This window comes from Choloepus didactylus, chromosome 20 (genome assembly GCF_015220235.1).
Source record: "Choloepus didactylus isolate mChoDid1 chromosome 20, mChoDid1.pri, whole genome shotgun sequence".
NCBI lineage: Eukaryota > Metazoa > Chordata > Mammalia > Pilosa > Megalonychidae > Choloepus > Choloepus didactylus.
Genome location: NC_051326.1, coordinates 53,854,104 through 53,879,659, shown reverse-complemented (window position 1 = coordinate 53,879,659; position 25,556 = coordinate 53,854,104).

Below are 25,556 nucleotides of genomic sequence, written 5' to 3'. Positions count from 1 at the left end.
GACCAGACTAAAACAGTGGCTCAAAGCCTGGACCCAGCAATCCCCATTTGCTGATCAAAAGCCATGATGTGTACTTGGCTATGCACTTTTCCATTCTTGGAAAGAGGGTTTCCATGCCTGGAACTGGACCAAGGCAACTAGCCTCAAGAGTGTGGGATGAAAGTGATATGGGCAGAAAGCATAAGTGTATTTGCAGGGCCTCCTGAGGAACTGGGGTGAAATGCCAAAATATTGGACTTCCCCATCTGGGCTACTGCTGATTTTCCCGCAAATGTGGAGGACTGCCAAGTTAGTGGGCCAAGCCCTTGATCTGGGGGCTTTCCCCTGTGAGGCTAGTTGCTGCAAGGGATAGGCTAAGCCTACTTAAAACTGTGCCTCAAAGTCCCCTCCAGAGAGCGTTGTTGCTCTGATGTGCCCCCACTCCCCCTCTAAGCCAACTCAGCAGGTGAACTCCCTCCCCTCCCCCCTTGTGTGACATGACACCCAGGGGTGTGAATCCCCCTGGCAATGCAGGAAATGACTCCTGGAGATGAGCCTGGACCCAGCACTGTGGGATTGAGAGAATCTTCTTGACCAAAAGGGGGAAGAGAGATGAAACAAAATAAGGTTCCAGTGGCTGAGAGATCTCAAATGGAGTCAAGAGGTAACTCTGGAGGGTATTCTTATGTGCTGTATAGATATCACTTTTTTTAGTTTTTAGTGTGTTGGAATGGCTAGAGAGAAATACCTGAAGCTGTCAGACTGCAACCCAGTGAACTTGATTCTTGAAGAAAATTGTATAATATGTAGATTGCAAAGTATGACTGTGTGACTGTGAAAACCTTGTGGCTTGCACTCCTTTATCCAGTATATGGACAGATGAGTGGAAAAATGGGGCAAAAGTTAGATGAAGAACACGGTGGGATGGAGGGGATGGAAAGATTTAGGTATTCTTTTGTGCTTTTATTTTTATTTTGGAGTAGGAAAAAGATTCAAAAATTGATTCTTGTGATGAACACACAACTGTATGATGGTGCTATGAGTAATTGATTGTACACTGTGGATGACTTTAGGGTGTGTGACTATATCTCAATTAAACTCTATTAAAAAAAGTAAATGAACAACAGGTGAAGGAGGGTAATGGGATGTTTGGGATGTTCTTTTTTATTTTAATTTTAATTCTGTTTTTGGAGTAATGAAAATTTTCAACATTTGTGGTGATGAAAGCATAACTATATGACGATAATGTGAACAACTGATTGCACACTTTGAATGATTGTATTTTACGTGATTATATCTCAATAAAATTACATAAACAAAAAGTGAGGGATGGGCACTGGCAGTTGGCACTGAGTGCCTTACTCACAGTGTTTTACAGCAGTGTCTCAGCCTTTTTGCTCCGATATTCCTTGGATGATGTACAGTGCTCTTTTGGCCTCTGGAGCCTCAGGAGAGTTGTTTCAGACACTTTCTGCCTATCCACTAGCTGCTTTTGAAGGAGGTGTTAGAGTGGCAGCTCCCTACTTCACCATCTTATCCAGAAGTCCGGGCACGGTAGTTCTTAAACCAATATTAGTTTGTGGTCAGACACTGGTTTGTTATACAAACCATCATTCTATGTGTTTCTAATATGATTTGGAAAATCCTTTTTTCCAATGGCACATCTCAATTTTAATTTTGAAACATCCAAATATTATCCCTGGTAATAATAATGGTTAGGTAAGGAGAAATTACCCAGCACAGGTTTTCTCAGAAATAGTTCCAGTTATTAAAGTAGCCTTTGTGATGCCCTACGAGTATCATGTATATCTGGGGTGGCTGGGACCCCTGAAAGAGCTTTGCTTCTCTAATGTTTATAATACAATCACCATTATTCTAACATAGGAAGCCCATTGGCCAAAACTGGCACGGAAGTCATGCAACCACTTGTGACATTCTGAAATCAGCTTACAGCGCCCAGCGTAAATGATTTTGCAAAATTTTCACAGATTGCTAACCTACAAACAAAATCCTTTCTATTAAAAATTGCAGTTTCCACATTCAGATGTAAAGAAAAGAACTGTCATTTTTTTCCCCCTACCACTGTTGGGCATAAGTTATTAAGTTATGTCTTGGAAAGAAGCCAGCGATGCATATCATTAAAGTGAAGTTCTGAGGAGGTGTAAATTTTTCAGTGTGATATCACAGACATGCAAATGAAACTCAGTGCCTGCCAGGCTCCACTGTAATACGAACATTTTTAGGAAGGTAAGTATGTGTAAGACACTTCTTGATAACCCAGATACATAGCTGAAAAGGAACTGGGATTTGTTCTCCCCCCAGAAGGTGGTTTCCATCTGGCCCATGTTGAAAAGACATTAGTGCGAAGACCTAGCTGTGAGAAGACAGAGCGGCAGGAAGTGCAGCCCCAGTTAATTTATGAGGCCCTGGTGTCGGTACCTTAGAACTGTAGGCCAGGCTGGACTTCCGGCCACTTCTCACCCAGCATGCCCTCCCAAGCCAGAGGCTGGAATGTTACCAAGTATTTTAATTGATTGGTTTCTTTGATTTAAAAAGCCTTGAAATACTGGAGTCTCCAGAATCTCTGGGTAGTTAGTTACTATGCCAAATTGGCTCTCAAATTATATGAAAGATAATTTTGTTCCAAACTTAGAACTGCAAGGGATTATGATCTTAGGATATTTGGGAGACCACACGGTGGATTTTACTAGGTAGTTTCTATTTCAGAAGCAGCCAACTGGAGTTGAATGCACTTAATGACACTGCTGTGTAGCTGGCTTTGGAAGTATTCTTATGGAGAATGAGAAGAGAGTGTGTTGATTCTTTGAATATGAGAAACAAATGCATATACAAGAGACAACAAAAAGAAATGGGAAGTGGGATAAAAAACTATTCAAAAGAAAATTAAAGTTCTTAGGATCCTTCAGCAGATGCATGCTAGATTGCATCCTATAAACAATGAATTGTGTTACTATTGGGCAAGCTCATCAACCTGTCCATCTAGGGGCCTACGCTTCTAGATCTCCCATATTCCTTCTAGATAGGTGTGCCCAGTGTCCTCATTGCTTATTTCCATCCTCCTGACACCCTTCCAGACTAATGGGGATGAGGAGGTTGGGATGGCTTACTTTCATCATTCCCTCGGTGATGGATGGAAGTTGCAAATTTAGGCTACTGGACTTGGGGAGCTTGTCTAAGATAAGCAGCTGTGATATCACTGAACCTTCCATTGGGCAGTGGAACCCTTTCCTGGAAACTGTACAATCTCTTGTGTTTAAAACCATATTCTTTTTTTTTTAATTCAGTTTTATGGAAATATATTCACATACAGAACATTTATCCATGGTGTACAATCAACTGTTCAGAGTATCATCATACAGTTGTGCATTAATCGCCCCAATCCATTTTTGAACATTTTCTTTACACCAGAAAGAATCAGAATCAGAGTAAAAAATAAAAGTAGAAAAGAACACCCAAATCATCCCCCCCATCCCACCCTATTTTTATTTTAGTTTTTGTCCCCATTTTTCTAGTCATCCATTCATACACTGGATAAAGGGAGTATGATCCACAAGGTTTTCACAATCACACTGTCACCTCTTGTAATCTACATTGTTATACAATCATCTTCAGGAGTCAAGGCTACTGGGTTGGAGTTTGGTAGCTTCAGGTATTTACTTCTAGCTATTCCAATACATCAAAACCTAAAAATTGTTACCTATATGGTGCATAAGAATGTCCATCAGAGTGACCTCTTGACTCCATTTGAAATCTCTCAGCCACTGAAGCTTTATTTTGTTTCATTTCACATCCTCCTTTTGGTCAAGAAGATGTTCTCAATCCCACGATGCCGGGTCCAGATTCATCCCCGGGAGTCATAGCCTGCGTTGCCAGGGAGTAAAATCATATTCTTTTAACTGCATCATGATAAGGTGGCCCAGTAAGTGCTGTGGCTTTGCTCCAGTTGCAATGAGACTGAAAATTCCCTATTTGGAGTCCCTTTCCTTAAACATATCAACAGCCTCATTCCAAATCAACAGCAGCAGGGCTGAAAGAAAAAACAAAGCCGTAGTGGATGATTTTGTTTGCTAGTAGTAGAGGGAACATGTTCTGACATTTGGAGAACATGCCCAACTTGGGGATGATGAGGGCAGGAAGTAAGGGTCTACTGTGGGAAAAACAGGGACTATTTTCTGCAAAGCTATTTCAAAAGCTAGAATTCAATAGTAACAGAAACAAACAAACAAAAGCAAAACAAAACAAAAAAGTTAAAACTGTCATGCCAGGTAAGGATTCCTCAAAACATTGGCTTTTTATCCATCAAATGGACTGCAATCCTAAATTGGAGGAATAAGCAAAATCCAAGTGGAACACCTGTTAAAGATTGAGTTATGCTCTTGTATTTCAGGGATAGAAGACAAGAATTAGGAACATGTGGGATAAGATCCTCGAATTTGTCTGCTGAGAGCTCCATCACCCATTCTACCTTCCTCAATCACCTGCATTTCTCAACAGATAATATAATCCACTAGTACCCAGCAGTCCAGGTCTACTTGTAGAGGAAGAATTCAAATGGTGTTCAAGTAAGAGGGGGATGAGGGGTGGCAGGTGAGAGTAGAAGGACACACATTGACTCACTTTATTATGGGGCCAATTGGTGACCAAAAAAGAATTGCCTCCTTTCAAAGATGTATAAAAGATGCAGGAACAGAAAAAGGAAAGAAAACACAATCGGCAGAGTATGCTAAGAGCACATTTGGGAGATCTACTTCAGGAAACAAATACGTAATCCAATGCATCACACTTTCAAGAAAATAAAAGAAAAAAGTGATTCCCTGAAATAAAATAAATGTTTGATATGATAACAACCTGAGATATAAAGGAGATTTGATAACTACGAAATAAACTAAGGAGACAGATAATGATATTACATGATTATATGAGAATTAAACTCAGCCAAGTTATTATTTTCATGAAAAGGTAATGCAAATGAAGTCTCAAAAATGCAGAGTTTTAGGCGGTTTATGTTCTCTATACCTTCCTTGCTAGCTGAAAGACATCATTGAAATAAATAACCCGCATATGAGGAAGCTGTGGTATAAAAATCTGGGGACAAGATCGAAGCCATTTATACATGAAAGTCAAACCAAATAATGTGGGGATTATGGCTTCTAAATATGCCAGTGTTCTGCTTCATGAAAGAAAACTCCAGGGATGTGAATGTCTCATTATGTACGCATTAATTGAATGCAACTATATGTGCTCAGGCCCACAAATGGAGTGGAGAGAGGAGAATTTAAAGGGTGCTCTCAACTGGGCATACTTTCCTTATTCAGAGCAAGCACCTTAGTCTGAATGAGAGGGGGAGATATTTCTGTGCTTCCATCAGAAGGGCTAAGTTTCCATGTGATTCTGAGTGTGCAAACTTCCTGTACTGTGGTTCAAGTGTCTAAAGGCATTTATTTTGGGTACAAGGGGGGCCCTAAAAGCAAATCAGTTACTTCATCTGATAACCAAGAAAAGAAAAGAGCTATTTTTTTCAACATTGTCAAGGGAAATTCAATTTTTTGATCCCACTGAAAGACTTTATCAGCCTCCAATATTCCAAATTTCTAGAGGATTTTCAAGGATAATTTCAGCAACACATGATTTTTGTCTTATCTGTGAAATTTGGAATCAAATCCCACATAAGATGCAATTATGAATAATTGTTTATCTAAAATACACTAGGGAAAAGATTTAAGGACTTATTTGTCAAACTAGGTATACAAAGTGGGAGAAAGGACAGATATCTTAATATAGTTCCTTTTTATGGAAAGACTAAATAAATTTTTGTTTAACATTTGTTTAACACTAGTATAAATAAAAACAGATGACTGTCTCAAATCAAATGGGATCTGAAACAAAAATCCAAAATGCAAGACCATAAAGCAAATGATTAAAAGCAACAATAACCAAAATCAAAGACAAATAATAGGAAACTCAAGAAACATTATTTGGAATTTGGCTTTGAGATCATGAACCAGTGATTGATTGGGGAGATCAAGGAAGATATTCAGGTATAAACAAAATTAATAAACATTGGTTAAGTCGGCTGAGAAAATTGTTGCATAATTTTTCTTTTTTATTTAAAATTTTGTTTGAGCACCTTTAAAAAGAAACACTTATTTTCTTTTTGTAATCAGATCCAGCAAAAAGCTATTTCATTTTGTACCCAAAAAAGGCAGGAGCAAGACTTTCATGCCAACCGCTTAATCTCCTACATCTTGTACAGCTAAAAATCTAGTCCTGGATAATGACTCTTGAGTTTCAGAATTAAGAAACCTAAGGATCTTCATGATCTTCAGACTTTGGAGAAAAGTTCAAAGATGTTCAGGATATGTCTCTTAGTTAAGATGGAAAATGTACTGATGATTTTTGTCAAGAAAGTTTTTATCAGTGGAATCCTGATTAGACTCCTGGTCAAGCAGAACATAAAGTTAATCAGTATCCCTTCGAAATACAACCCAATTAATTGATCAATTGAAACTTTCAAGTTTCTTCTTGAATATATACTGTACATTTAACATTAAAAAGAGACTTTCCCTGCTCTCTTTCCTTCCTACTCCTTCTTTCCTCTCTGTCCCTTCAGTTACATAAGCATATGTTTGTGTCTCTAGTAAGAGTAGAGAAATCTTGTAGTTTTTCAGAGATGCAACTCTTGCTGTTTTGCAAAAATTGTAGAAACAATATAATTTTCAGTGTATTTATTTTGTCATACTTCATATTTGCTCTCAGAAGATCATACCATAAGTTGCTCATTCTGGATTTGCCTAAGACCAAGTTAAGTTTTGGTTTTACTCTTCCAAATGCACTGAGTTAAAAGTGGTTTACTCAATAGTTCTTCACCAGGAACTGAGACAAGAAATTCTCCCAAATGACCTGGAATAAATGACCTTGGTTAAATTTGGGGGAAAATTCAATAAATGTTTATTTGATCAGTTCTCTAACCTATATTGATGGTTCCTTGCACTGCGTACTGGAACAGAATACAACCCAGATTCAAGAACTCATAGCACCAAAATTTTTCCCCTTAATATTATATATCATACCACAAAAATTCACATTCCATGAACCAAAACTTTATGTTTACTTTAAATTAGCATTTTCTCCTTTGCCCATGAAAGAAGCACAAAGAAACTTATCCATGGAATTAGGTTAAGATTTTAACAGCTATTTTGCCAAAAGTCGAAAGACAAGATAGCTGCCTGGATATTTTAATATGAAATACTAAATTTGATGATATAATATGCAAATTGTATTAGTTATCATGCATGTGATTTATTGGGTTTAATCAGAGCCTTATCTGTGGCATTCTTGGCCCTGACTGATTTGAGTAAATTTAAGACCTGCATCAGCTACAGTCCTACCCTTGTTGTTTAGAGGCATCATTGAAGACAAACTACCCTTTTTTATGAATGGCCTCTAATGATATGCTGATGACATAATGAAAAAGATAATAAATAATAATCCACTTTGTAGCCTTTTCCCTTTGTGTTGCTGACATTTCAGCCTGATTCCTTATGCTATTTTAAATGTAAATAATTGGAGTTTGGCTTCAAGTTCATTTGTTTTTGGAAAAATAGGCATATTAATAAAACTGTGTGAAGCTGGAGATCCGAGGAGCCAGTTCGGCCTGGAAATAACAGATTTGGGGCTTCTCCCTATCTGGTTAGCTAAAAGGCAGCAATGAAATGAGCCTGTCCAGGAGGCAGTGGGTTTTCAGTTATACTGTCAGTGCTTCAGAGCCCGCTGGCCGCCTCTAACACTCTAGAACATCTGCAGCATCTCCTTGCCACCAAAGCCTGCGACCAGCAGCTGTTCTGAGGGGACAATAATAAGTTGGCTCCGTGCATGATTGAGATTGTCACCTTCACAATGTGACGATGGCTCATGAAGGCACAGTGACAGAAATCCCAGCCCCTTCCTCATAAAATCCCCTCTCTCTCCTTTCCAAGAATAAATCAAAAGTCGCTTTCATTAATACTCACCATTAAAAACAACAACTCAAAAGCAGAAATCATGCTTCATTTTTAGTGCAAACAATCCCACTGAACTTAAAGGGGAAAAATTCACATTTAGATGGTAGAATCTATTTGAACACCACTAAATGTCGGGATACATCTGAAAAGGCAGGGAAAACCAAGTCCATTTGAAAAATAATACAATAGAAAAAGTTCTGCTAAGGTTGGTTTGATGTAATCATTTTAAAAAAATGATTCGAGAACATTTGGCATCCTAAATTTTCATATATTTGCTATTATTCATCCTCTTATAAATATATAAATATGGCTGGATTATTGTAAAATCCTAAATTTTACAATTTGGGCTCAAACATGAGAAAATAATTAAGGAAATTGCTTTGAAAACTTTGCTGACTTTTAACATGAAGAATGTTACGGACAAGTTAATGATCTAGCATAGATCATCTCCTTAAACGCTGCCTTTACAGTACATAAAGCATCTTTCAGTCTAAAACATAAGTCACAGTGACTCTTAGGTCGGCAGCTTTTTATTTTCAGCATAAGGAGTTCTCTAGGGGGTTGTGCTGCTGTGCTGGAAACAATCATAGGGAAAGCCAGATTTTAAAACTATTCACTATTTGCCTTTTCCTCAGAGACCACCAGAAATAGTACCAATGAGGGCTTAAAATGACAGCAGTTTTAAGAGACTTGCATGCTCATCTGTTAGACCCTGGATGGAGGTGATTCACGTGGAGCAAGCAGAAAGAAGTGGTTTTTACCAGCCCTAATTTTGTATTCATTCATTCAACAAATATTTATCGAAAATGTTCTATCAAGCAATGTTCTGAACACTCAGATCAGCAGTGAACAAAACAGAGATCCCGTCTTCGTGGAGCTTATGTTTCAGAACGAAAAAAAGTAAGGATATCGTGTATCCAACGGTGATATGTCATGAAAGAAACTAAAAATCAATACAGAGTGAGAGATGAAGGGATTAAGGAGAGCGGAAGCTGCTGTATGTGTCACTGTGTGAGGGACAATTGAGCGGATACCTGAAGGAAAGAAGGCAGCCAGCCATGCAGATATTTGAGTTGGGGTGGGCTGTGGGGTTGCTAGTGATGCAGACAACTAGAGAAAGGGTTCTGGGCAGAGGGACGAGAGAGCTCCAAGGCCGTGATGTGAAACCATTTTTGAAATATTCAAGGAAGAGCAGGGAGGAGAAGGATGTGGCTAGAACAGAGTACATCAGAAGGAGAGTGACAGGAGATGAAATCCGAGTTTGGGCTGGAGGGAGGCACTGTGTAGTCCATTGTAAAGGTTTTGGCCTTTACTCTGAATGAGTAGGAAGCTGTTAGACAGTTTTGAGAAGAAACTGTTTGAAAATGCAGGCAAAAAAGTAGGTAGAGAGTTGAATTTAACTGAGGTTGGATTTTATTAGGAAAGTAAACATAGCCTGGAGAGCCTGGAGACCAGGTTAAAGGATTGAATGCATGCAACTGAGTGATTATAAAGTTGGACCATGGAATTTCATCTGGATAAGGAAGAAACTGAATACATGAGATAGCTGAGAGACTGAAAAGATGGAAGGAGAAACTCATTCAATATCCTTGGCCATATAAAAGGGAGTGAGCTAGAAAGTTAGAAGGTCAGGGCTGGAAAGAACAGCATAGTTAGAGGATATCTATAGTCAATTAAACCTGGATTTCTTTTTTTTCCTATTAATTCATTTTTACTTATTTTGAGTGTGTCACCACATCCCATAGATTGTTTTGTTCTTATTGTGGTGGTTGTTTTTGATAGCTGTTTTTAGTGCACTATGTTTTTGTGCCTTTGCTTGGTAGCCTCCCTAGCTCTCATCGTTCTTCCATCAGATCAGGCTCAGCCTCCACCAATTACCCCATATCCAAAGTCCACAATTGATTCTCCTATATTTTTCTGGGTTATCAATATTTAGTGTATTTTGGTAATTGTTTTACAAAATGAACCTATGTCATTTACAGTCTTCTGCATCTTGTTTCCTTTACTCAGCTCTTCTGAAAATCCTTCCAAGTCAACTAGTATAGCTCTAATTCACTCTTTGTAAAGGCTGAACAGTATTCCATTGTGTAGATGTATCATAATTTATTTCAACAGTTCCCTTTGATGGATATTTATTATGGTCCAGGTTTTTTTTAATTTGTTTTTTTAATCCCTACTAATAATTCTGCAATAAATAATAACCTTATACACATATTCTTACATGCAAATGGTTTGATTTCTACCTTGAAATTTTCAATGCATATATTGTATTGTCTTTTCAATCTCTTCTATGGCAATTGGTCTGTTCAAAACTTCCACTTCTTAATTTGGTTTTGTTAATTTATAGTTTCCTAGGAAATTATCCATTTCTTCTAGGGTTGCAAATTTGTTATCAAAGAGTTGCATGCTACATTTTCTTGTAATTCTTTTAATCCTTCCTGGGACATGTTTATATCTCCTTTCTCATTACTAATTTTTCTCATTTGTGCTCCTTTTTTCCCTGTTCAGCCTAAAGGAGATTATCCATTTTATTGTTCTTTATACAGAATCAACATTTGAATTTATTTTTTCTGTTTTGTTTTTAACTAATTTCAATTTTGATTTTATTTTTTTTTCCTGGTTTCTTTTGGTTTATTTTCATGTTCTTTTTCTGATATCTTAAGATGAGAATACAGCTCTTTTCATTCTTCCTTAATAATGAAAGCATTTTACAGTTACATGTTTTCCCTCTAAAATTTCATGACATCCTATGAGTTTTAATATGAAGTAGTCTTTTCTTCATTGGATTCTAGATAGTCGGTAATTTCTCATTTGATTTCAAGTATAAAAGCATTTATTAATTTCAAAATAATCAATTTAATTTTTTAAATAATTTTATAAAATTAAAATCAGAGAATGTAGCCCATAAATTACCCCCTTTTAAAAAATTAAGTGTTTCCTTGTGGTTTTGTCATTATCTGATAGTTGTTTTCCAAGATCTGTTCTCCCTACTTTACATAGGAAGGACATTTTGAGTTGATACCCAGCTGTCTAGCTAAAGAGTAACTTTTCAACACTCCTATGTAGCTGGTTGTGGCCATGTTTCGAAACTTTGGCCAATGGAATATGCAGAAGTGTAGTGTGTATAAAGTTCTGATTTGCACTTACAGGGGAAGAGCATGTCTTCTCCGTCTTTTTTCTCCTTCTTACATGAGAGATGAGGACATGACAGTGGGAAATGAAACAGCTAGCACAGACCCTCAAATGGATGCCATGCACTAAAAATGGCAAAACAGCAAGAGAGAATTTGTCTGATTGGGAAGCTGCTGTACCATCCCTGGACTACTTATCTGGATCTTTATATGATAAAAAAAGAAACATATTTGCTGCTTAAATCACTATTATTTCACTTTTTCTTATATAGCAGCTGAACCAGTGTCTTGCCTTATCTGGTACACATTTCTTTAAATTTTCCTTAGGTGTATGATGCAAGAGATGCTTAGTGCTCACCTATGTCCAGTTCTTCTTTCTTGGGTAATACACCATTCACATTTTTGCCTCTTTTTTTTTCAAATATTTCCTTCCTCCACCCCGTCTCATATACCATAGGAAGTTGCTATCTTAGCTGGGTAGACTATGTTTGGGTTTCTGTCTTTATTTCTCAGTAATTTGTGGATGTTATTTCACTGTCCCTGTGCTTCTCTGGTAACCCTGTAACTTCAGACCTTCATATCAAGTAGAGTTTGGTGTGCTCCAGGAAACACTGTCTTCTCATGAGCTCCATGCCACTGAAGGAGGAATGAAACAGGCCCTGGAGACCATCAGGACTAATCTCTTTTTAGCCTTTTTCTATTTATGTTAGTTACAGAAAGTAAGCCCGAGTTACATGTGACATATGTCACTGTACATCTCCCTAAGATTATTCCATCTCTCATACTTCTCCAACTATCAAAATCCTTGCCCTATGCCTCTTGCAACATAAGATCTACCATGAGCAAAATATTCATACTTTCAAACTTTTGTGACTATTGTCTTCCCCTTTGTGCTTTGGCTAAAAGCTGATGCCCTTTGGCAGCCCTCTCACTTCCAGAATGTTAGATAAATGTGCTTACTTCCGGACAATTGTCCTGTTCTCCAGCTTTGAAGCCCATAATTTCTGATTACCAAGTCCTCACTACCTCTACTTGTTGCAGTGTTTTCTAATGTTCAGAACATTCTCCTTTCTTCATCGTAGCTCCTGGCTCTCTATTCCTTTCTCCAGTTGTATATCTGTCATAATTCTTGGTACCTGCAATGGTTACATAGACGGTCTTCCCAATACCTGGGCTTGTCCATTTTTGACCTCTTTTCCTCCAATTATCTTGCCATCCATCCTACCTCATTATACCCATTCTCAAAGTCAAACTTTAGATCTTGCCCTTACCATTGACCATCCCACTCTCTGTCCATAATCTCCATTGTTCCCTGCAGCTGCTATCAAATGCCTGGAATCTAACAATTCTTCAATATGAACAGATCCAATGAGCAAGTGATCCTACTTTATCATCCCTGCTCCTCATCCCCTTCGTGTCCTCACTTCCTTCTTATTCCAGTTTTAATTCCATGGTACGTCAACATAGTCATTGCCTTGCCATTCGACTTGCTTGTGGAAACCCTAATCCTGGTAAAATCTAAGTCTCTGCCTATTCTGCATTTGTATCTAGGAAGCTGAATATGGCTTAAAAACCCTTAATGATATTCACTGATCTTTCTAGTCTAAAGCCCATGTACTCAACCATTCCATGTACCAGATCTCTTGATATAGTAGAACAGAAACGACATTTTCACTTAAAGCAAGAAAGCCTGGGTTCGAATGCTAACTCTGTCACTAAGTTATATATGCTTTCTGATCTCCAGGCTATACACCTTACTTTGTAATTGTAAAATTGCTGACTAATTGCAAATATCTTTGATTGATCATATTTAAAGCTATATTGAAGATTTCTAAGTTTAAACCCCCAAATTTTAAAGTTATGTTATATGGCTACCATAAGAAGACTAATTCACAGTTAGAATAGGGATAGACTGCTATTAAATTATTAATAATACCTTGGTGGTTTTGTTCTGCTGCACTTGGGAAGGTTTAGAGTGGAGTTTCCTTACTCTTGATCATTTGAGCTCCAAGTTTGATAAGACAGCAATAACTTTAGGCCTTGGATGGCCAGAGCCACCATGCCAGGTGCCTTTGGCTGTAAAGGATCTTACCCATTTACCTCCACTTATGCATTGGGAATTATCAGTCGTCTTATATTTTCAGAGCAACTTGAACCTCTTGTAAACCATTTTTATCTTTCTGCTTTGAATCAACATAATTTTGCATGTTTATTTATTTTGTTACTATTATATATTCCTTGAAGAACAGGAGGGAAAATATTTTATAGATCTGGGGATAGCTAGAAATTACTCTTGGTTGAACAGAAACTTCTAGTTGCTTCCCAATAACCTTTTTCCCTTCTTCCTTTGAAACAGCTGAGCACATCGCTGCTCAGAATAAAATACCACACCAGCACATTCCTAGCACCAAGTTGCTGCCCAGTGACGTATAAGTAAAAGCAGGAAAGACACTCCATAACAGCATTCAGAGGTTTTGCAATAAAAGGAAAGTGAAAAATGAAATGGTACTTTGAAGGAGTAGTAATATAATTTGAACATTTTTTTTAATTTTTACTTATTAAGGTAAATGGAGATGAGGGTAAGAACAACCAAAGAAGAGAGATAGAGTGGATAGGTATAGATTGAAAAATACAGGAAAGGAATATACAGGTTATCAAATATACAGATCATCAAAGAGATGGCAAGAGGCATGAAAAAAGGCTTTGGCCATGTCAAGAAAAGGAGCATTTCCTTCTGTGAGAAGAAAGGAAATTTTGTGCTTGGTTACAGAGCAATATTGAAGAAGAAAAAAGGGGGAAATTGAAGGGATTCTTCTGGGATTACATTAAGGTTTTCCAGAAATTCTGAGTTGACATCTTCTGTTGAGATTATAGAGTGACTGGGGTTCAGAGCTTGAAGAGCATGGAAATATGTGGAGGGGCATTATGGACAGAGTCAACCACTGATGAAGAAAGGAACTGCTGAATAAAAGTGAGAGTGTGGTCAAGGAAGTGAGTGTGCCTTCATTTAGTCAACAAGTCCTTGTTAAGCATCTACTCTGACAACAATGATGGTTGATGGCCATCACGAGGTGGGAGACACATGATTCTGTAATGATACCTCTCCAACCCTTGTCCACCATGCATAGAGCTTGAGAGAAGGAACAAGAAAGTTGATGGTTGGGTATAATCAGACATGGAATAAGCAAAGTGAAAACAATGTACATGTAGGAGCTGAGGTGATTAGTGAAAGACAAATTAAGAGAATAACCTTGAGCTGCAGGCTGGGTAAAGGAACAAGTGAAGCCAATGGAGGACTGAAGAGATAAAAAGATATGAAAAAAGGACAGATTGCATAGGTTTTGAATAAGTGGGAAGAAACTGAAAATTAGAACTATGATATAGCACTTCTCATACGGAACTCATTTGAAACACTCATTTCTTTATTCTTAGGTAAAATACAAGGCACGAATTAATTAATTATTTATGTTATAAAATCTTTAACATAAATTTTTATACAATATGTCTAAAGTGGGTGTAATTTTCATGCTTATTTTTCATTTATTTTTGATACTGGATACAGAGACAACCTTGAGACTGACCCAGTAGGCAATATTAATCCCATTTTGTAAATTACCAGGCAGTTAGTAGAGCAATGAAAAAAATTATCATGCTATGCTGCTCCATCTCCATTATCAAAGCAAAAGCAATTGCATTTTCTGCCTTTGGGAACAATCCAAGCCCAGTACAGAACTATGAAAACCACCTCCTTGATTTGGCTCCTTGCCAGGTAAAAGTGTTATGATCTCAACTAAATTGTAAACCACTTGAGTCCAAGTATTACATTTCTTTTATAGGGCCCTCTGCATCTAACCAATCACTGCTCAGAGGGAAGAATGTAGACTATTAAGTCAGAAAGACTTGAAATAATCTCAGCCCTGACATGTAATAGTATTGCGGCTTTGAGCAAATTATTTAAACTTGCTCAGATTCAGTTTCATCATCTCTAAAATATGGATATATGATAACCTCATGAGGTGTTTGTGAGGATTAAATAAGATTTATGACATATATAAAGAGACTTGTACATACTTATTTTTATTATTATTATGCTCTGTCATAAACCGATTGTTGTTAGAGCAGACACTACATAAGGACTCATTGACTAAGTGAAGACACAATCTCTTGCTTTCAAAAAGCTCATGGTTTGATAGGTGTTTTAGTTTCCTTGGCTGCTCAAGCAAATACCATGCAATGGGTTGGCTTAAATAATGGGAATTTTAGTTTATGGCTTTGAGACTTGGCATCATCAAGGCAATGTTTTCTCCCAGAAGACTGTGGCATTCTGCGGCTGGTTGACAGTTATCCTTGGTCCTTGACTCCTCTGTCACATTGCAATGCACGTGGTGGCCTCTGCTGGCTTCTCCCTTCTTTTCTGGGATCCACTGCTTCCTCTATGGCTTTCCTTCTCTTTGTCTGAATTTCATTCTGCTTGTAAAGGACTCCAGTAATAGGATTAAGACCCATCCTGATTGAGTTGGGCCACAACTTAACTGAAGCAACCTCATCAGAAGGTCGTATGTACAAGGGGTTCACACCCACAGGGATGGATTAAGTTTAAGAACATGTTTTTCTGGGTACTTAGCTCCAAACCACCACAGTTGGGGAGAATAAGAATACATGCTAAGGTTGTGACAGTATATGTTAATGCTCAAGACTGATTCAGGTATGGAGGAGGGCTTGAGGGCTGGATGTGAGGGAAGGTGTCCCTCAGGTGAAATAGAAGGGACCATAGGTAGGCCTGCCTGGGGGTTGGATTGTGCAGCTGTGTTGGGGGTAGTTGACCCGTGGTTGGGGGTAGAGAACAGAGGGAAATCCAAGCACAGAAGAGAACATACACAACTGCCTAAGAGACTGTATTTAAGGGACTTCATCTAATCCTGCCAGGCTGAAGCCAAGATTACCACTGGGAAGCAGTAGGAGAGAACACTTGAAACATCCTTTATTGAGAACATTTTGAAAGGACTCAACTTGCAGGAAACAAAGTTTGGATTTCATCCCATGTAGAACGGTAGACACTGAATGTTATTAAGCAGGAGAGTGTTATGGTCAAGACAGGCTTTAAGAAGATGCAATTTTTAGAAGCAGTTTCAACTTGGTGTCCTTAAATGTGTTCTGAATGATGCAGATAATAACAAATTAAGAAAATGTTTGGTGCCGTGATGTTATCAACTGGATAACCTAATTTCTACGCATTTGTGATCCCAATAAGGGAGAGCATTCTGACATCAAACAGTACCATATGGGAATTATTTTGGGCCTAGATAAAGATAAGCATATGCCATATTTTATAAATTCAGCTCTTATTGGGTGAGAGACAAGGAATGCTTTCTTTTGCATCAGGACATTTATTAATAATACAGTATTAAACAGCTTTGGCATGACATATCTCATAGTGCATAATAGGGCATGTCTGATTTCTGAGACTGAGTGGGTGGAGAGAGATGTGCTGGCTACTATATGAGCAAGGTTCTATCCCTCTGAGTGTGAGGGGAATGGAAAATCCCAAAGGGCACCCTAACGTCATGGTATATACAGATAGATAGAGGAATGGGGTATAGATCTGTCTCTTTCTTTCCTTGGGTCTATCTTCTCTGTTTTAATACACACATACACGCACACACACACACACACACATGCACATACACACACACTTCTGTAGTGGTGTCAGATGCCCAAATACATAAATGCGTGATATATTTTAAATAATAATAAAGTACCAGATACAATTGAGTTTCTTGATCACTTTGTTGAAGAAATTACATTTTCCCTTAAAACTGAAAAATCCCCCTAGGAGGTAAAAAGGAAAAAAAAAATTAAATGGATGATAGAATTATAAAGCTGGAAAGAGAAACTTTGATATATTTAAATATTAACATTCAGCATTTTAAAATGTTCTTTTTTTCCCACAGAAATGAAAGAAACTTCCTTTAGATTAGCAAAATACTAGTACTTCTACTTGTACTAGAAACTTCAGTTTCTGTCATGTGTCCTTCTTTAAAACCAGATTTTTATTAAACCAATTTGTAGCATTTTGGATAGTACAGTGCTTTTTATGATATTCTCTGCATGAAAAAAAATCAGTGTTACTAGGGAATTTTTAAAAAAAGATATCTTGGCTTTATAATGTTATACTGTTCACATCAATGTAAATTGGCATGAAGCTAAGCAAAATTGTATTTCACATTTAAGGATACATTAAACCTCTTAATTTATGTATTTCATTCTTCCATACAAAACTGCTATTGTTTTATTTTTTATAACTTGCTTTTTTGAGACATTTTAATGAAGGTGTTCCTAAATATGAAGAAAAAACATGGTCCAAAATTCAAAATTAATAACAGTGAACACATGAGCTTTCTTCCTTTGCACTAAATATATATACAAGTGCACATTTATGTCCACATATAATAATGGAAACTGTTATAACTGAACGGGTGGCAGTGATGTAATGCAGCTGTCACAAGCAGATTTTCGGATGGTAGCCCACCCTTCACCCAGTGCTTGCCAAGATGGACATAGCCATGTGCCATGTCAGAAAGCCACCTCCAGCTAGCTTCTAGAAAAGCAGGAAAGGAGGTGCAGAGCAAAGTCAGAAAAATTATTCTTACTGATTTCTCAAATTCGTCTGCACTGTAGGTTCTATCAGGCTCTGCCTGCTGGATAGAAAAGCTCACCCGCCTCCCCCGCGAAACAGCTGTAACACATTTATTTCACTGGAGCGCCTTTTTAGTCGGAGCTGAATAGACTACTGTTCAGAAGTGTTTCTACTTGTCTCTACTTGGGACGGCTGGCCCCTGAGAGAAGCAAGCCCAAATGTTGATCCCTTTGAGCTCCTGGGGCTGTGGCGTCTGAAGGGTCAGATTTCAGGATTTCAGCACAGGCCTGGAAAAGCAAACAAACACACACACAGTATACTTAAGCATCAGGGGGAGGCGAGAGGGGATGAGAGATCTTGGTTTCCTTATCTTGGCCCCTGGAACCATTTTGGACATAAAGCCTTTGTGACAAGAGGAAATACTGGTTTTGTTTGGGTCTCTCCCCACCCTCCTTTCTATCTCCCCTCTTCTCTCTTTCTTTTGCTCTCTCTCTCTCCCCCTTCCCCTGACCCCCCTCTCAGCCTCTCTCTCTGCTTCTTTCTTTCTTTCTGTCTTTCTTTTTCCTCCTACTAGGATCTAAATGTGCCGTTTCAAAAGTCAAGTTGTGTCCTGATGCCTGAGGAAAGCCGACAAATGGTCTTGTTTCTGTTTCAGAGACATTTAAAGTGATTGCCACTCTCCATTCTCAACCTCAGCATATTTCTTGGCTGTGTAGACACTGCATGAGATGCAGGATGAGGCTGCCTGCCAGGAGACGGGTTGCACAGCGTGGCCTGGATTTTAACACTGATTCAGAAATCCCTTCTGGAAAGTCCAGCTGCCCCAAGGAAGCACTTGTGGTTCATCAAAAGGAGCTTCTGTCTCCTGTCTATTGAACAAGGAAAAAGCTTGTATCAACATAAGCAGAAAATTTAGAAATACTATTTAGCAAAGAAATGAAAATTGAAATCACCTATCACCCACCCATCGCATGTTTGGCTAACATTTCAGTGTTATGTCCTTCACATACCTTTTCTAGTATACATCTCTCTATGGATTATTTTTACACATATTTACCTTGTAAAATGATTAGCAAAATACGAGCTTGCTGTATGTTCAATTTTCTCACCTGCTTTTTTCACTTAATGGTAATACAAAACTGTTTGAAAAGGTGAACCAAATTGAACAGACAGCAAGTTTTTCTCTTGTTGGTTGATTTTTTTAATAAGTAATGCATGAAAATGTATTTCTGGAAAGAAGGAAAATCAAAAGTATAAAGACTAAAAAGAAATATGCTAAGATGCCAGCAGTCATTTTCTGGGCACATATTTTTTTCTTTTCTAAGTTTTCAGTTATGTGCATATATTAGTTTTATCATGAAAATGTATAATAAGATGTATAAATGTGAACTTTTTTTTCTCACACTCTGGGGAGAAAGAGGTGGAAACATTGCCTCCAAACCTCAAGCAGAAGATTTGACTTAGAGCTTAAGATACCATTTGGAGTTAAGAATAGGGCTAATAGGGCTGATAACACAGAACTCCAGGTGGAGCAAACTGTACTTTGGTTTCCAGGTAAGCTTTTATCATTAGAATTACAATGAAGCCTTCCAGGGAAGGGTATCTTGCTGATCCCAGAATCCTAAACTGAATAACAAATGCAGAGCAAACCTCCCCACCTCAGCTGAAAAATAATAAAAAGAAGAAAGTCTTGAGAATGAATGTTAATTAACACACATTAACATAATAAATGGACATTAAAATATTCTAAATCCCTGAAACTGAATTAACAATTTCTGATTGAATTGATAAAGCCTTTTTCCATTACTTTATTTCTATCCTTTTCTCTTTTTTCCTACTCACATCTGGAAAATCTCAGTGGAACCATAAAGAAAATGAAGGAATGATTTACAATTGCAATTTAATATATGGGAAGGCCTATAAGTCTGGCAAAAACACATTCAGTGACAAGATACATATCAGTTCAATGTGTTACTTCATGCTGTTTGCTTCATTTGAGGCATTCATAAAGATCAGTATAGGAGATTTTCTTTTAAGTAAAATATTTTTTTATTCCATTGAGTCAAATCCATCCAATTATATACATGCACACACACGTATATAGCATATACATATATACATGTATTTATAATATATATAAAATGAAACATATATATAACATATATATCAAACATGTACATTTAACATGTTATATATGTTTAGCATGTTATATATGTTTGTTTTTAAAGAAAAGCTGTATCGTGCATTAAAAGGCTTTTTTACCTTTAGTTTGAGGCTTTCTTCAAAGTTTAAAACCCTAAAAAATGCATTTCAAGGTAAAAAAATAAAAGGTTCTTAAAGAAGTTGGCAGCCGTGTTTTCATTGATTGCTGAGTACAAACTTCAATCATTATCCAGGTCTAAATGGAAAACAATGGCTTAATTATAATATTGATAGGTTGGCGGCAAAGTCCTAAGTACCCTTAAGTATTATTATATCCACTAAATTTATTTTCATTTCCATTTGACTTAATATTATGTCATAGAAAATAATGTCCCCTAATTCAGGGCATAATTAGCATTCAAAATCCCAGAAAAAAAAAAAAACAAAACTTTTGTAAAAATGTACTTCCTATAATCTTTGCTCACACTGTGAGCAACATCTGCTGAGACTGTCTACAATTAAAGATTTCCTCAATTCTCATTGGCTTTGATAAGAGTAAATTTTCCTGTTACTACTATTGCAGACCAGATTGCCAGTTGAACTCTGCTAAGAAGAAGGAAATGATTTAGAAGCCATTATTACAAGCTCCAGTTTTCTTTCTCTTCTTTTATTTCTTTTAACCTGAAGTTCGCTAGAACAAGCTTTTGCTTTTGAAATTCATAGAAGTTATACCTGTTTAAGATGGTTTCATGTTCTCTGGACCTTTCACCACTGTCTTTCAGCTTGTGCTCATGAGGTTTATCTAGCTCTGAAAACATTTTTGCCTGAGTGAAAACTGTCAGACTGAGCCCAAAATTAAAATCTTGGAGGAAAGAATACCCATTGGAGTATATTTGGTGTTTTGGATTAGTGCCCATGTCTGCTTACATTTAGGAATTTCATAGACTTTAAGATTTGAAAGAAACCTTAAAAATCATGTCCTTTGTTTTGTTTGTTTTTGTTTTTGTTTTTTGTTGTTTTTTGTTTTTGTTTGCTAAAAACTGGACTCAGGTTAGTGAAGTGAGTAACCATTGACAAACAATAAAAGGCAGAACCAGGACAGATCAAAATTTTCCAAACTTTAACCCAGCTGCCATAAAGCTGACTTTTGCAAACAGATTATTTTTAATAGGATATGGCTTGGAATTAGATCTGTTTTTAATTAGCTAGGTGTGTTAGGGCTGTACCTCTGCTGACCAGGCTTTTCTAATTATTCTAGCGCTATGTACTCTAGTCCCAAAGCCCGAGGCCTTTGCTCCTTGTACCTTGGTCTATCCAGTATAAGTGTCTCTTTATAACATAGTCTAGGAAAAAAAAAAAAAAAAAAAACAGATAAAAAGAAGTTTCTTTTAGTAAAAGTAAAAAAGACCTGGAATAAGAGACCAGATATTAAAATTGTAGAGAAAAATATTAAAAGATCTTGGGCAAATCTTGAAACAGCAGGATCTCCTCTACTTCCTTAGTCACATGGAGATGAAATTACCTCATTGGTAGATGGGGTTGAAATCAATTTATCTCATATATAATAGATACATGGTGTCTTAGTTTGCTAGGGCTGCTCTAACAAAGTACCACAAACATGAGGGCTTGAAACAACAGAAATGTAGTGTTTAGTACAACTGGAGGCTAGAAGGCAAGCAGTACCATGTTTTTCTGAAGGCCATAAGCTTCCGACAGTGGCTTGCTGGAAATCCATGGCACCCCTTGGTTTGTGTCTTAATTCAGTTTCTGCCTCGATCACATGGCTCACTTATCTCTCTATCTTATGTCCAAATTTCCTCACTTTGTAAAGACACCAGTCATATTGGATTAGGGTCTACCCTAATACAATTTGATCTCATCCTAATGAATATATCTTTTAAGATCATATTACCAGATAGAATCACATTCGCGGAGCCAAGGGTTAGAGCTTGAGCATGTATGTTTTGAGGACACAATTCAATCCATAACACATTTTATGAGCACTTTTCGTTAGTTACAATTAAATAGTATAATGAAGTAAGTGTTATTTCAGACTGAGACAACACTTTCTAAAGTATATAGGCTAATTTATGTAGCCATAATAAGGTCATAATAATCAAAGGAAATAAATATTTCTGACTTAGAAGAAACTTAGAAAAAATGTATTGTTCATATATTTAACTGGTGAAGGCTAACTTTTTTGCCTCTTCATGGGATCAATGGAGATTATGTTCATGAAAACACTTTGCAAACCTGCTCTATGAGCAATAGGCATAATGATGATGATGACACCTACTGCTATTTTTTAAAATTATAATGCAATTTTAAGGACTTATGATGCTACCTCTCTTAAAGGCTTTAGAAGAGGGCTTATTTCAGTGCACTCTAAAAATTATCTGGAGGTGGGAAAATGGTGCAGTTTGATAGAACAGTCATGAGACAGTACAAAATGATACTTTGTTGGTAGATATTTGGCATCCAACTCAAGCTAAACTACCAACATTTAGAAAATCCACGTTACAAATATAGGAGCAGACATAATTCTAATGAGCAAAGAGGATCAATAGCTAAAGAGATATATTCATATAATTCTGATCTATTTGAGGATCTTTAAGAAAATATGAGTAAGTTTCAACCACATAAAATTTTGATTATTTAAAAAAAAACCCGTTCGTACTATTTTGGTAAATATGAAACAAACATTTGGATGTGAGGAAAAAATAAGACATGTTCTCTTTTCAAAAAGGGGCATTTAGTGTTAAAGGATGAGAATGAGTTCTGCCTGCTCGATAAGAGAACATCTCTCTAGTTTATGAATGGATTTATTTTCTTTAAGATGTTAGCTTACAGGCAGGGCTAGAAGTTCTGGGAAAGAAGGAAAAAAACCAGAATGATCCCACCATACTATGAATTGATGATGAGAAAGGAAGATTCTGGGGGAGGAGTGAAAAAAAAAGCATACTGTTTTAGTTTGCTAGGCTGCTTAAAGCAGATGCTATGAAATGGTTTGGCTTAAGCAATGGGGATTTACTAGTTTACAAGGTTAGAGTTGGGAGGCCGTGCAAATGTCAAAATCAAGGCATCATCAAGGAGATACTTTCTTCCTGAGGAATGGCTGGGAGAGAACCTGGGCTTGTCTGCCACATGGCAAAGCACATGGCAGCGTCTCCTAGTCTCTCCCTTGTTTTCCAGGCTTTGTTGATTTCAGCTTGCTTCCATGGCTTTCTCTCTCTCATGGCTTTCTCTCTCTCTCTCTTTGTTCCATTTATAGAGGACTCCAGTAATAGGATTAAGACCCATCCTGAATGAAGTGGGTCACACCTTGACCAAAGTAGCCTCATCAAAAGGTCCTGCTTACAATGCAATGGATTAAATTTATGAACATGGTTTTCTGGAGGTACACCTAGCTTTGAATCACCACACTCCATCCCCTGAACCCCAAAAAGAAATGTTCTTTCTACATGCAAAATACATTCATTCCATCACAAGGTCTTAAAAGACTTAAGTCATTTCAGAATCAATGCTTAGTACACAGTCTCATCAAAATCTCTATAGATGTGGTCTGTTCTGGGGCACAATTCCCTTTGTCTGTGGACCTGTGAAACCTACATAAGAAGTTATCAGTGTCTAAAAAACAAGAGAGGGACAGGCATAGGCTAAACATTCCCATTTCAATTAGATTTCAAGGTCTGAGAGTCATCTATGGAATGACATTTTTCCTACAGGGCTTGATGAAGCAGCAGCCCCATGCTCTCCCTGAACACTGGGGTGAAGCTCCACCCTTTTCAAGCCATCAGGTGGTGGCCAGCTTCTCCACAATCCCCCAGGCATCTGAGAAAACTGGGGTGGTAGCACTCTTCCTGTATAACACGGAGGAAGGCCTGTCTTCTCCAAGCTCTGGGGTATACTTACTCTTTCCATGCACAAGTGGGCCTTATCTGTTGGCCTGAGATGTCTTTGGTCCCGACTGAGCTCCCAAGATCGTGCCATTGAAGTGATTTTTCCTTCCATCTGCCCCTTTTCTGTCCCTTTTAGACCAGGCTGCAGTGGTTCTATTCATAAGGTCTCACAAAGAGCTTACTGGTTTTGCATGTAGTGCACAGGGGTCCAATCCACCAGGCAATAGAACTTTCCATATATCCTTCCTGGATAACCGCATTTCCAATCCTGACTTGCACTGAAATGGCTGACTGGTTCCATGTTTAGTTAAACCCTCACTATTCTCTGGAGACTCACTTTCCAGAAGCTCAGAATTTTCCAAACCATCAGTTTCTGGTTTCTTTGTTCCCAGGAGTTTGGCTCTTAGCTTTTCTCTTGCCTCTCACATTTTACTATAATCTGCAAGGAGAAGCCAGGCTGCACTTCTGCACTTAGCTTGGAAATCTCCTCAGCTAAATACCCAAGCTCATCACTTTCAAATTCTCCCTTCCTTTCAACATCAGAACACAATGTTGCTAAGTTCTCTGCCACTTTAAAACAAGGATCACCTTTCTTCCAGTTTGCAATGACACATTTGTCATTTCTGTCTAAGTCCTCGTTAGAAGTACCTTTAGCACCTATATTTCTGCCAACAGTCTTTTCAGAGCAATCTACGCCTTTTCTATCAAGAACCTCACAATTCTTCCAGCCTCTACCCATTACCCAATTCCAAAGCTGTTCCCACATTTTTGGTATTTGCAATAGCAGCACTTCACTCTCCTGGTACCAAAATCTGTTTTAGTCAGGCTTCTCTAGGGAAACAGAAACAATATAAATCTTATAAGATTTTTGTAAGAATTGTCTCATGCAACTGTGAGGGTGCAAAAGTCCAAATTCTGTAGTGCAGGCTGCAAGCTGGGAATTCCAATAGAGATTCCCAGGAAAAGCTGGTTGGCTGAAGTAGATATGGAAAGTCTCTCCTTTGCCTGCTGAAATCATCACTTCTCCTTTGAAAGCCTTCAACTGATGGTTGAGACATCTCTCATTGTTGAAGGCAATCTCCCCAGTTGATTGTAGATGTAATCAGTTGTAGATGCAATCAACTTACTGATGATTTAAGTCCACAAAATGTCCTCATGGCAACAGTCGGGCCACTGTTTGCTTGACCAAACAACTGGAAGCCAAAACCTGGCCAAGTTGACACATAAACTTACCCATCATACACCCCTTCCTGCCTGGAGGAAGAAGATCGATGGAACCTAGAGCAGACAGGTAAGGGCTGTGACTGTGCTCCCAGACAGCTCAAGAATGTTATAACAAAGCAAAAGCTTATACAGTAGGGCCTAACGACTCTTTCCTTTAGATGCACAGCTCTGAAATTACCAAAAAACAATAACAAAAAAGTGTTTGTCAAACCTTGCTTTAAATTTTGCATGATTAGTTTTCAAGAAAATGCTCTACTATTTAATATATGTAAAATATTCATCTCAAGATATACCTTTAAAAGATACCTACACAACATTTGAGTGCTTTCAATGTATATGACAACTTTACTGTACTATTACTCTTCTAAGTCATGGACTCCTGAAGTAAGTCTCACTGAAGGGCCTTCACTGTCCCAGAAAAGCACTTTGCTTCACTAGTGGCAACCCTCCAGGCTGTGTTGGGATTTAGTTAGCAGGATAAGGTACAGCATTACCAGGGGAACGTGGACACAGTGCATAGGTA